Source organism: Cherax quadricarinatus, chromosome 49 (assembly GCF_038502225.1).
Source record: "Cherax quadricarinatus isolate ZL_2023a chromosome 49, ASM3850222v1, whole genome shotgun sequence".
Lineage (NCBI taxonomy): Eukaryota > Metazoa > Arthropoda > Malacostraca > Decapoda > Parastacidae > Cherax > Cherax quadricarinatus.
In genome coordinates this window covers 15735035-15745618 of record NC_091340.1, presented here as the reverse complement: position 1 = coordinate 15745618, position 10584 = coordinate 15735035, and the positions used below count along the sequence as shown (strand labels likewise).

Genomic DNA, 10584 nt, shown 5'->3' with positions numbered 1-10584 from the left:
TGTTATACAGCAATATCTTGCTAGTATATGTTGTATGTTATACAGCAATATCTTGCTAGTATATGTTGTATGTTATACAGCCATATCTTGCTAGTATATGTTGTATGTTATACAGCAATATCTTGCTAGTATATGTTGTATGTTATACAGCAATATCTTGCTAGTATATGTTGTATGTTATACAGCAATATCTTGCTAGTATATGTTGTATGTTATACAGCAATATCTTGCTAGTATATGTTGTATGTTATACAGCAATATCTTGCTAGTATATGTTGTATGTTATACAGCAATATCTTGCTAGTATATGTTGTATGTTATACAGCAATATCTTGCTAGTATATGTTGTATGTTATACAGCAATATCTTGCTAGTATATGTTGTATGTTATACAGCAATATCTTGCTAGTATATGTTGTATGTTATACAGCAATATCTTGCTAGTATATGGGTATAATCCTTTGTGTCAGTTAATTTGTGTCGGGTTTATTTGGTCAGTGTTCGAACCTTCAGGACTGAGATTCATACTGTTCCTTTTTTATTTTTTAGTTTTTATGTTACGCTGTATTGGTTTTAAATAAAATATAAAAATAACATGTAATTACATGTGTGTACAATGTATATAGAAGTTAATATTTGTATTAATCTCAAGTGAATTTCATGATAAGTGTAATTAAAATCGTCATGCATATTGTAATATATTTGGAATGATAAAAAGCATATTTTCGTGTAATCTTGTATTTAGTAACAAGATAAAAGCATAGGATGAGGGATATTTTGTGTCAGATCGAAGATAAACGTGTAAGTATATTCCAAATTTGAAATTTCGTATTTTTCTGTGGAGGGCCTGATAAGGTTCTTATATTTATTAATGTATTGCAATGTTTTTAAACTAAAATGGTAATGTATGGAGTATATAAAACTGTTAAAGTATATGTTCACCATTGTGGTTTAAAGCAACTTTTTGAGTATAATAATAACAATATTGTAAATGTGGGGGGGGGGGGGGGCCGAGTCACTAGCATCGTAACCTGTTTTGTGTCATTTTACATTATAAAAAAAAAACAGTAAGGGAATCACTGTGTATTTTGCAGTAGTGTGTTAGTTATGTAGTTATGTGTATATCAGAGCCAATATGAATAGTGTTACTTAGTGGACCGTAACACACCCACTGATATTGTCTCTTTTTATATATCTATATCATATTTATATACGTAACTATCTATGTATATTGTATGCAATGTTTTAAATAAAATACAAAAAAAAAATGCTTATGTGTGATGCTTGTGACTTGGTATTACTGCAGTCAACTTAACCTTTCCTCCTTCCCTCTCTCCCTACCTCCATCTCTCCCTACCTCCATCTCTCCCTACCTCCATCTCTCCCTACCTCCATCTCTCCCTACCTCCATCCCTCCCTACCTCCATCCCTCCCTACCTCAATCTCTCCCTACCTCCATCCCTCCCTACCACCATATAAGAACATAAGAAAGAAGGAACACTGCAACAGGTATACTGACCCATGCAGAGTAGGTCCATGTCCCCCCCCCCCGGATTAGCCCAATGACCCACCCAGTCTGGTCACCTCCACTCAAGGAAGGAGCACGGCACCAGACCCAGCAGCACAAGCTAGTCAGGTCCAGCTCACACTCACCCACACCCACTCATGCATTTATCTAACCTGTTTTTAAAACTACACAACGTTTTAGCCTGAATAACTGTACTCGGGAGTTTGTTCCACTCATCCACAACTCTATTACCAAACCAGTGCTTTCCTATATCCTTCTTGAATCTGAATTTTTCCCACTTGAATCCATTGCTGCGAGTCCTGTCTTGGCTGGAAATTTTCAGCACGCTATTTGCATCCCCTTTATTTATTCCTGTTTTCCATTTATACACCTCGATCATATCCCCCCTAATTCTACGCCTTTCGAGAGAGTGCAGATTCAGGGCCCTCAGTCTATCCTCATAGGGAAGATTTCTGATACATGGGATCATCTTTGTCATCCTCCTCTGTACGTTTTCCAGAGCAATTATATCCATTCTTTAATACGGTGACCAGAACTGAGCAGCATAGTCTCTCTCTCTCTTTCTCTCTCTCTCTCTCTCTCTCTTTCTACACAGGTTTCTATAAGGTTAGGCTAAGGCTCCTAACTTTACTTACAAGCTAAGAGCTGTTACCTACATTAGCTCACTTTAAAGCCTTCTTATTGTTATGAGACATACAAATATGTAACTGGATGAAGACATCTGTGGACCAGCAGTTTCATTTGATCAGCTGACTTTATTTTGACGATATCATTATGCTGTACGAACATGTTCCAGACTAGTGTCATCATAGGGATAGATGATCTCAGATGAAGTGATGTTCTGGAGGAGTGTACAGTCAGAGTGAAGTTGCTGCTTGTTACCCGTCGCTGTCCTCGGAGTGGAACCAACAGTAAGGCCGCCAACGTCCCTCTGGTGCTGAAGGCTCTAGGTCCAGACGAGAGATGAGGCGTCATGGCCTGTTCTCTAGTCAGGAAGTCGCAGATGAGATGGTGGGCAGGCAATCCATGAAAGTGGAACATACTAAAAGTGTGAGCGTATTTGTGCCTCGTACAGAATTTCGCATCCTTTACTGTCGAGTAGATGAGAGGTATGTCGAAGTGCTGTAAAGTCCCTGGCCGCCTTGATTGCAAGATTTACAAAGTGGTTATTCGTAGTCAGTTTAGAGTTAAATTTCACTCCGAAGATATCACCTTCGTCCCTGAGTACCAACACTCTCCCAGTCATAATTACTACTGCTCTGGCATTACCGTCATGGTACCCAGAGACCATTATCATTTGTGTTTTCTCAGGAGCAAATGTTACTTGCCATCGTTTAACCCAGGTTGATATAGCTCTTAGCTGGTGATTAATGAAGCTTAGAGCAGTTGGCATTTCTTCTCTTGGATAAGTAAATACCAGAGTACAGTCGTTTGCATATGCATGGGATTCTGGGACGAGATGAAGGCCATTGAAGTAGACATTCCATAACAGTGGCCCAAGAACGCTTCCCTGTGGAACACTTGCCACAGTAGGATGTCTTGCTGACTCTATCCCATTGAGAGCTACTCTTAGATATCTACCTTGAAGGTAATCACTAAGGAGAGTGTAAAGCCTCCAATTCCCACTGCTTGCAGTTTTGCCAAGAGTCCGTGGTGCCATACTCGGTCGAAAGCACCAGCAATGTCCAATGCTACTACACAGCTGACTTTGGATTCATCCTGTGACTGGTGCCACTTAGTGGAGAGGTTTAACAACAGATTAGCAGGAGAGTAATCTTTTCTGAGGCCTTTTGATGGTCACAAAGTGAGTGGTAGTCGAAAAAACGCTGTTATTTGCCGTGAGATTATTGTGTATAGTTATATAGAAGAGTTGATATAACTACTCACATACATTCCCTTCTTTGCTTCCATGGACAAAGTTCTTTGTCTCTTGCCAGTGATTGACAGGAGTGACACTGGTAGGAAGTTTCTGATTTCTGCTCTGCTCTTCTTTTTGTGAACAGGGACTACATTTGCCTCTTTCCACAGAGAACGCCACTTACACTGTGCTGGGCACTGCTGAAAGATGCGAGTTAGAGGTGCTGCTAGCTGGTCTACACATACTCAGCAATCTTGGACTCATCTTGTCTGAGCCTACAGCCTTTTCTTGGTTCAGCGATTTTAGGAGAAAATGTACTTCCTTCTGCCTTATTGTCACTACTGACAGCTTTGACACAGTTCTTGCAGCTAGCCAAGGAGGGTCTCTTGAAGGATCAGAAACTTGCATCTCGGCAGCAAAGTGTTCGGTAAAAAGGTCAGGTTTTCTCCTGACTACTAGCAGAAGTGGTCCCAGCCTGTCGATTTAGAGGTGGAATAAGTTCATCAGGTAGATAACCTTGTCTGTCCTTGACCAAGGACCACTAGGTTCTGGAGCCCACTCTACTTAATGCCAGCTGTTTTTTGTATCTGCCTCCCATTTAGAGATGGCCCACTTTTGAACTTCACCCATATGCCTACAAGCTTGGCTGTGCAAGTTCCTGTTATAGGAAGTGGGATGTCTCTTATACCTTCGCCAGCCTTGTACTTTAGCAGTAGCAGCCTCTTTACAACGAAAGCGGAACCTAGGCTCATCTTTAGACTTCATCACATACTGCCGGTGAAGGAAGTGTTCTTGTTGTGGATTAAGGTTGTATCCAGTGAAGGCATTCATTTGGTTGTCAACATCACCTTGGATAAGAGCATTCCAATCGGAAGCTGCGACCTCAGAGCAAAGTGCTGGCCAGTTTCCTCTTTCCCACAGCCAGGTTGTACGTGAAGATTCCTCACCTCGTTGTGGTGGGATCTTCAGTGTTGTAAACACAGCCTTGTGGTCAGCTGATCCAACATAGCCGTGGGGTTGAGAAGTGACTATACCTTCTGCCAGATCACTCACTACTGGGTCGAGGGAAGAGCCAGAGATGTGAGTAAGAAAGTCAACAAAGTTTCTTATGTCAAACACTGCAAGAAGATCATCAAATTATAAGATGTTGGTTGAGGTCACCAACAATTATAATATGATGACATTTGTGTTGGAGCAGAAGCGAGACCACAATTTCCATTAGGAAGTTGATGGGGTCTGCATGTTGCCACTGAGATCTGTACATTGCACATACTAGTATACATAGCTTGAAGAATATCATTTCTAGGTGAGTAGGGCAACATCACTGTGCTTGGCATGTAAACTTTCAGAGACCCACACAGCAACACCTCCTCCTTGTCCTTGCCTGTCTCTTCTCATTCTTGAGATATAACCAACAATTCTTATAAAATTTTCTGGAGTCCTGTTGTCCAAAAATGTTTCAACTACAGCGATCATGTGGGGACGTCGATTGCTCACGAAACTGTGCGTTAACTCTCCAACAATGGTAATGAATCCTCGAATGTTCGCTGACAGGATACTGATAGACTGACCTCTCATGACTGTGTTCAGCTTCAGTTGGTGAGTGTGTAAGGTACCTACCCCTGAGACAGGTAGGACACCGGGGCAGCAGCTGGGATGTAGCTCTGTGATCTTGTATAAGGGACAAAACCACCTGCTGAGCCGAGACAAGAGTACCTGGATGGATCGGATCCGAGAATAGATCTCTAAATGACTGTAGATGTCCTCGTCCTCTTCCACGTCCTCTGCCTCTCTCTCGTACAGTTCTATCAGATGTATCCCCACTGTTTATATTTTGGAGCAGCAACTGTTCAGGTGCGATGTTGGTCCCCTGATTATTAAAAGCTCCAGTATCTGATGGAGAAAATCCTGACTCAGTATTGACAGACGGAACACTGCTGCCAGGAGTTGGAGTAGTGTTGGCAGGTGTGGTGACAGGTGTAGAATCAGTGATGGTATGTGTGTTGTCTGGTGTACTGGCAGGTGTTGAAGCAGTGATGTCAGGAGTAGGAGAGTTAACAGATCTCTCTCTCTCTCTCTCTCTCTCTCTCTCTCTCTCTCTCTCTCTCTCTCTCTCTATCTATCTATCTATCTATCTATCTATCTATCTATCTATCTCTCTGTCTGTCTCTCTCTTTCTCTATCTCTCTGTCTGTCTCTCTCTCTCTCTCCCTCTCCCCCTCCCTCTCTCTCTCTCTCTCTCTCTCTCTCTCTCTCTCTCTCTCTCTCTCTCTCTCTCTCTCTCTCTCTCTCTCTCTCTCTCTCTGGTTATCTTTCTGTTGCTTGTACTGAATATCTTTTAATTAATCCTCTTCATGTCTTTCTCTGAGTTATAATTAAGGTGCTGGAGAGAAGCAAGGAAACGAAAGAGAGGAGAAGGAAGCATAAAAGAAGAAAAGAGTGGTGAGGAAAGAAAAGAGCATATAAATAAAAAGAAGGAAAGGCGAGGAAGAGTGTTAAAATAAGAGGAAAAAAAGTGAGGTAATGGGCCCAGAAAGGAAGGTTTGTGATAATGCAACAGGTTGCCTTTTACACACTGATAATCACTGAATGTGAGTGACAGGTGTCGTCTACACATTAATAACATGTATGACCTACACATGTGACAATGTTTAACATCCCCATAAAGAGAGTGAGGGGGCGCCCGGGATTGAACCAGGGACCTCTCGATCTGCAGTCGAATGCTCTACCACTGAGCTACACCCCCAGCTCTCTTATCTAACTCAGCAAGAGGAGGTCACAGTAACCAGCTCACCGAGTGGCAACCTTTCTGAGTGATGGTTAGGTTAGGTAAGGTAAGTATCTCTTTGCAAAGATTCCAGAAAAGTATAAAGCCACAGGTGTCCCAGCTCTCAACCTGCCATATTAGAGACACGAAGACGTAGAATAAAACGTGTGGAAACTCTTCACGGGAAGCCTAGATAGCTCAGTTGGGAGAGCGTTAGACTGAAGATCTAAAGGTCCCCGGTTCGATCCCGGGTCTGGGCAGATAAATTTCTTAATTACCATCACTCAGAACATACTAAATGGTTATAACTATGATTATAATTTTTGAAGGAGTGGACCGGTAAGATAGGGGAAGGCCTCGGTCAGATGACCGAACGCTCCAAAGGCGGGTCATCTGAGCAAGACCCGCGTCAGGAAACACTTGTCCTGTTTCCTGACGAACCTTACCTAACCTAACCATCACTCAGAAAGGTTGCCACTCGGTGAGCTGGTTACTGTGACCGCCTCTTGCTGAGTTAGATAAGAGAGCTGGGGGTGTAGCTCAGTGGTAGAGCATTCGACTGCAGATCGAGAGGTCCCTGGTTCAATCCCGGGCGCCCCCTCACTCTCTTTGTGGGAATATTTTACTTATTGGGGATATTTTAATTATGATCACTCAGAAAGGTTCCCACTTGGTACTCACCTAGCTGTGGTTGTAGGGGTCGAGTCACAGCTCCTGCCCCCGCCTCTTCACTGGCCGCTTCTAGGTCAATCTTCCTGCTCCATGTGCTTCATCATACCTCTTTTTAAAGCTATGTATGGATCCTGCCTCTACATCACTTCCCAGACTATTCCACTTCCTGACAACTTTGTGACTGAAAAAAATACTTTCTAACATCCCTGTGATTCAGCTGAGTCTTCAACTTTCAACTGTGTCCCCTTGTTGCTGTGTCCCATCTCTGGAACATCCTGTCTCTGTCCACCTTGTCGATTCCTCTCAGTATTTTATATGCTGTTATCATATCCCTCCTATCTCTCCTGTCTTCCAGTGTTGTCAGGTTGATCTCCTTTAACCTCTCCTCGTAGGAGAGGTTACAAACTTTTGTACTTTCTCTAGCCTCCTTACATGCTTGGCTATGTGTGTGGGTTCCAAACTGGTGCTGCATACTCGAATATGGACCTAACGTACAAGGTGTACAGGGTCCTGAACGAATCCTTATTAAGATGTCGGAATGCTGTTCTTAGGTTTGCTAGGCGCCCATATGCTGCCGCATACGGTGAGCTGGTTACTGTGACCTCCTCTTGCTGAGTTAGATAAGAGAGCTGGGGGTGTAGCTCAGTGGTAGAGCATTCGACTGCAGATCGAGAGGTCCCTGGTTCAATCCCGGGCGCCCCCTCACTCTCTTTATGGGGATGTTAAACATTGTCACATGTGTAGGTCATACATGTTATTAATGTGTAGACGACACCTGTCACTCACATTCAGTGATTATCAGTGTGTAAAAGGCAACCTGTTGCATTATCACAAACCTTCCTTTCTGGGCCCATTACCTCACTTTTTTTCCTCTTATTTTAACACTATTCCTCGCCTTTCCTTCTTTTTATTTATATGCTCTTTTCTTTCCTCACCACTCTTTTCTTCTTTTATGCTTCCTTCTCCTCTCTTTCGTTTCCTTGCTTCTCTCCAGCACCTTAATTATAACTCAGAGAAAGACATGAAGAGGATTAATTAAAAGATATTCAGTACAAGCAACAGAAAGATAACGAGAGAGAGAGAGAGAGAGAGAGAGAGAGAGAGAGAGAGAGAGAGAGAGAGAGAGAGAGAGAGAGAGAGAGAGAGAGAGAGAGAGAGAGAGGGAGGGGGAGAGGGAGAGAGAGAGAGACAGACAGAGAGAGAGATAGAGAAAGAGAGAGACAGACAGAGAGATAGATAGATAGATAGATAGATAGATAGATAGATAGATAGAGAGAGAGAGAGAGAGAGAGAGAGAGAGAGATCTGTTAACTCTCCTACTCCTGACATCACTTCATCAACACCTGCCAGTACACCAGACAACAGACATAACGTCACTGATCCAACACCTGTCACCACACCTGCCAACACTACTCCAACTCCTGGCAGCAGTGTTCCGTCTGTCGATACTGAGTCAGGATTTTCTCCATCAGATACTGGAGCTTTTAATAATCAGGGGACCAACATCGCACCTGAACAGTTGCTGCTCCAAAATATAAACAGTGGGGATACATCTGATAGAACTGTACGAGAGAGAGGCAGAGGACGTGGAAGAGGACGAGGACATCTACAGTCATTTAGAGATCTATTCTCGGATCCGATCCATCCAGGTACTCTTGTCTCGGCTCAGCAGGTGGTTTTGTCCCTTATACAAGATCACAGAGCTACATCCCAGTTGCTGCCCCGGTGTCCTACCTGTCTCAGGGGTAGGTACCTTACACACTCACCAACTGAAGCTGAACACAGTCATGAGAGGTCAGTCTATCAGTATCCTGTCAGCGAACATTCGAGGATTCATTACCATTGTTGGAGAGTTAACGCACAGTTTCGTGAGCACTCGACGTCCCCACATGATCGCTGTAGTTGAAACATTTTTGGACAACAGGACTCCAGAAAATTTTATAAGAATTGTTGGTTATATCTCAAGAATGAGAAGAGACAGGCAAGGACAAGGAGGAGGTGTTGCTGTGTGGGTCTCTGAACGTTTACATGCCAAGCACAGTGATGTTGCCCTACTCACCTAGAAATGATATTCTTCAAGCTATGTATACTAGTATGTGCAATGTACAGATCTCAGTGGCAACATGCAGACCCCATCAACTTCCTAATGGAAATTGTGGTCTCTCTTCTGCTCCAACACAAATGTCATCATATTATAATTGTTGGTGACCTCAACCAACATCTTATAATTTGATGATCTTCTTGCAGTGTTTGACATAAGAAACTTTGTTGACTTTCTTATTCACATCTCTGGCTCTTCCCTCGACCCAGTAGTGAGTGATGTGGCAGAAGGTATAGTCACTTCTCAACCCCACGGCTATGTTGGATCAGCTGACCACAAGGCTGTTTTTACAACACTGAAGATCCCACCACAACGAGGTGAGGAATCTTCACGTACAACCTGGCTGTGGGAAAGAGGAAACTGGCCAGCACTTTGCTCTGAGGTCGCAGCTTCCGATTGGAATGCTTTTATCCAAGGTGATGTTGACAACCAAATGAATGCCTTCACTGGATACAACCTTAATCCACAACAAGAACACTTCCCTCACCGGCAGTATGTGATGAAGTCTAAAGATGAGCCTAGGTTCCGCTTTCGTTGTAGAGAGGCTGCTACTGCTAAAGTACAAGGCTGGCGAAGGTATAAGAGACATCCTACTTCCTATAACAGGAACTTGCACAGCCAAGCTTGTAGGCATATGGGTGAAGTTCAAAAGTGGGCCATCTCTAAATGGGAGGCGGATACAAAAAACAGCTGGCATTAAGTAGAGTGGGCTCCAGAACCTAGTGGTCCTTGGTCAAGGACAGACAAGGTTATCTACCTGATGAACTTATTCCACCTCTAAATCGACAGGCTGGGACCACTTCTGCTAGTAGTCAGGAGAAAACCTGACCTTTTTACCGAACACTTTGCTGCCGAGATGCAAGTTTCTGATCCTTCAAAAGACCCTCCTTGGCTAGCTGCAAGAACTGTGTCAAAGCTGTCAGTAGTGACAATAAGGCAGAAGGAAGTACATTTTCTCCTAAAATCGCTGAACCAAGAAAAGGCTGTAGGCTCAGACAAGGTGAGTCCAAGATTGCTGAGTATGTGTAGACCAGCTAGCAGCACCTCTAACTCGCATCTTTCAGCAGTGCCCAGCACAGTGTAAGTGGCGTTCTCTGTGGAAAGAGGCAAATGTAGTCCCTGTTCACAAAAAGAAGAGCAGAGCAGAAATCAGAAACTTCCTACCAGTGTCACTCCTGTCAATCACTGGCAAGAGACAAAGAACTTTGTCCATGGAAGCAAAGAAGGGAATGTATGTGAGTAGTTATATCAACTCTTCTATATAACTATACACAATAATCTCACGGCAAATAACAGCGTTTTTCGACTACCACTCACTTTGTGACCATCAAAAGGCCTCAGAAAAGATTACTCTCCTGCTAATCTGTTGTTAAACCTCTCCACTAAGTGGCACCAGTCACAGGATGAATCCAAAGTCAGCTGTGTAGTAGCATTGGACATTGCTGGTGCTTTCGACCGAGTATGGCACCACGGACTCTTGGCAAAACTGCAAGCAGTGGGAATTGGAGGCTTTACACTCTCCTTAGTGATTACCTTCAAGGTAGATATCTAAGAGTAGCTCTCAATGGGATAGAGTCAGCAAGACATCCTACTGTGGCAAGTGTTCCACAGGGAAGCGTTCTTGGGCCACTGTTATGGAATGTCTACTTCAATGGCCT

At 43.4% G+C, this 10584-nt stretch overlaps 4 non-coding genes across 4 annotated transcripts; 3 read left to right on the top strand and 1 right to left on the bottom strand.

The window, feature by feature from the left end:
* Positions 1–6060: 6060 nt before the first annotated feature.
* TRNAC-GCA (transfer RNA cysteine (anticodon GCA)) lies at positions 6061–6132 on the bottom strand. The gene has a single exon. It is a non-coding gene; the product is annotated as a tRNA-Cys (tRNA).
* Positions 6133–6340: 208 nt separating this feature from the next.
* Positions 6341–6413, top strand: TRNAF-GAA (transfer RNA phenylalanine (anticodon GAA)). The gene has a single exon. It is a non-coding gene; the product is annotated as a tRNA-Phe (tRNA).
* Positions 6414–6682: 269 nt separating this feature from the next.
* On the top strand, positions 6683–6754 carry TRNAC-GCA (transfer RNA cysteine (anticodon GCA)). The gene has a single exon. It is a non-coding gene; the product is annotated as a tRNA-Cys (tRNA).
* A 702-nt stretch (positions 6755–7456) lies between these two features.
* TRNAC-GCA (transfer RNA cysteine (anticodon GCA)) lies at positions 7457–7528 on the top strand. The gene has a single exon. It is a non-coding gene; the product is annotated as a tRNA-Cys (tRNA).
* The last annotated feature ends 3056 nt before the right edge of the window (positions 7529–10584 follow it).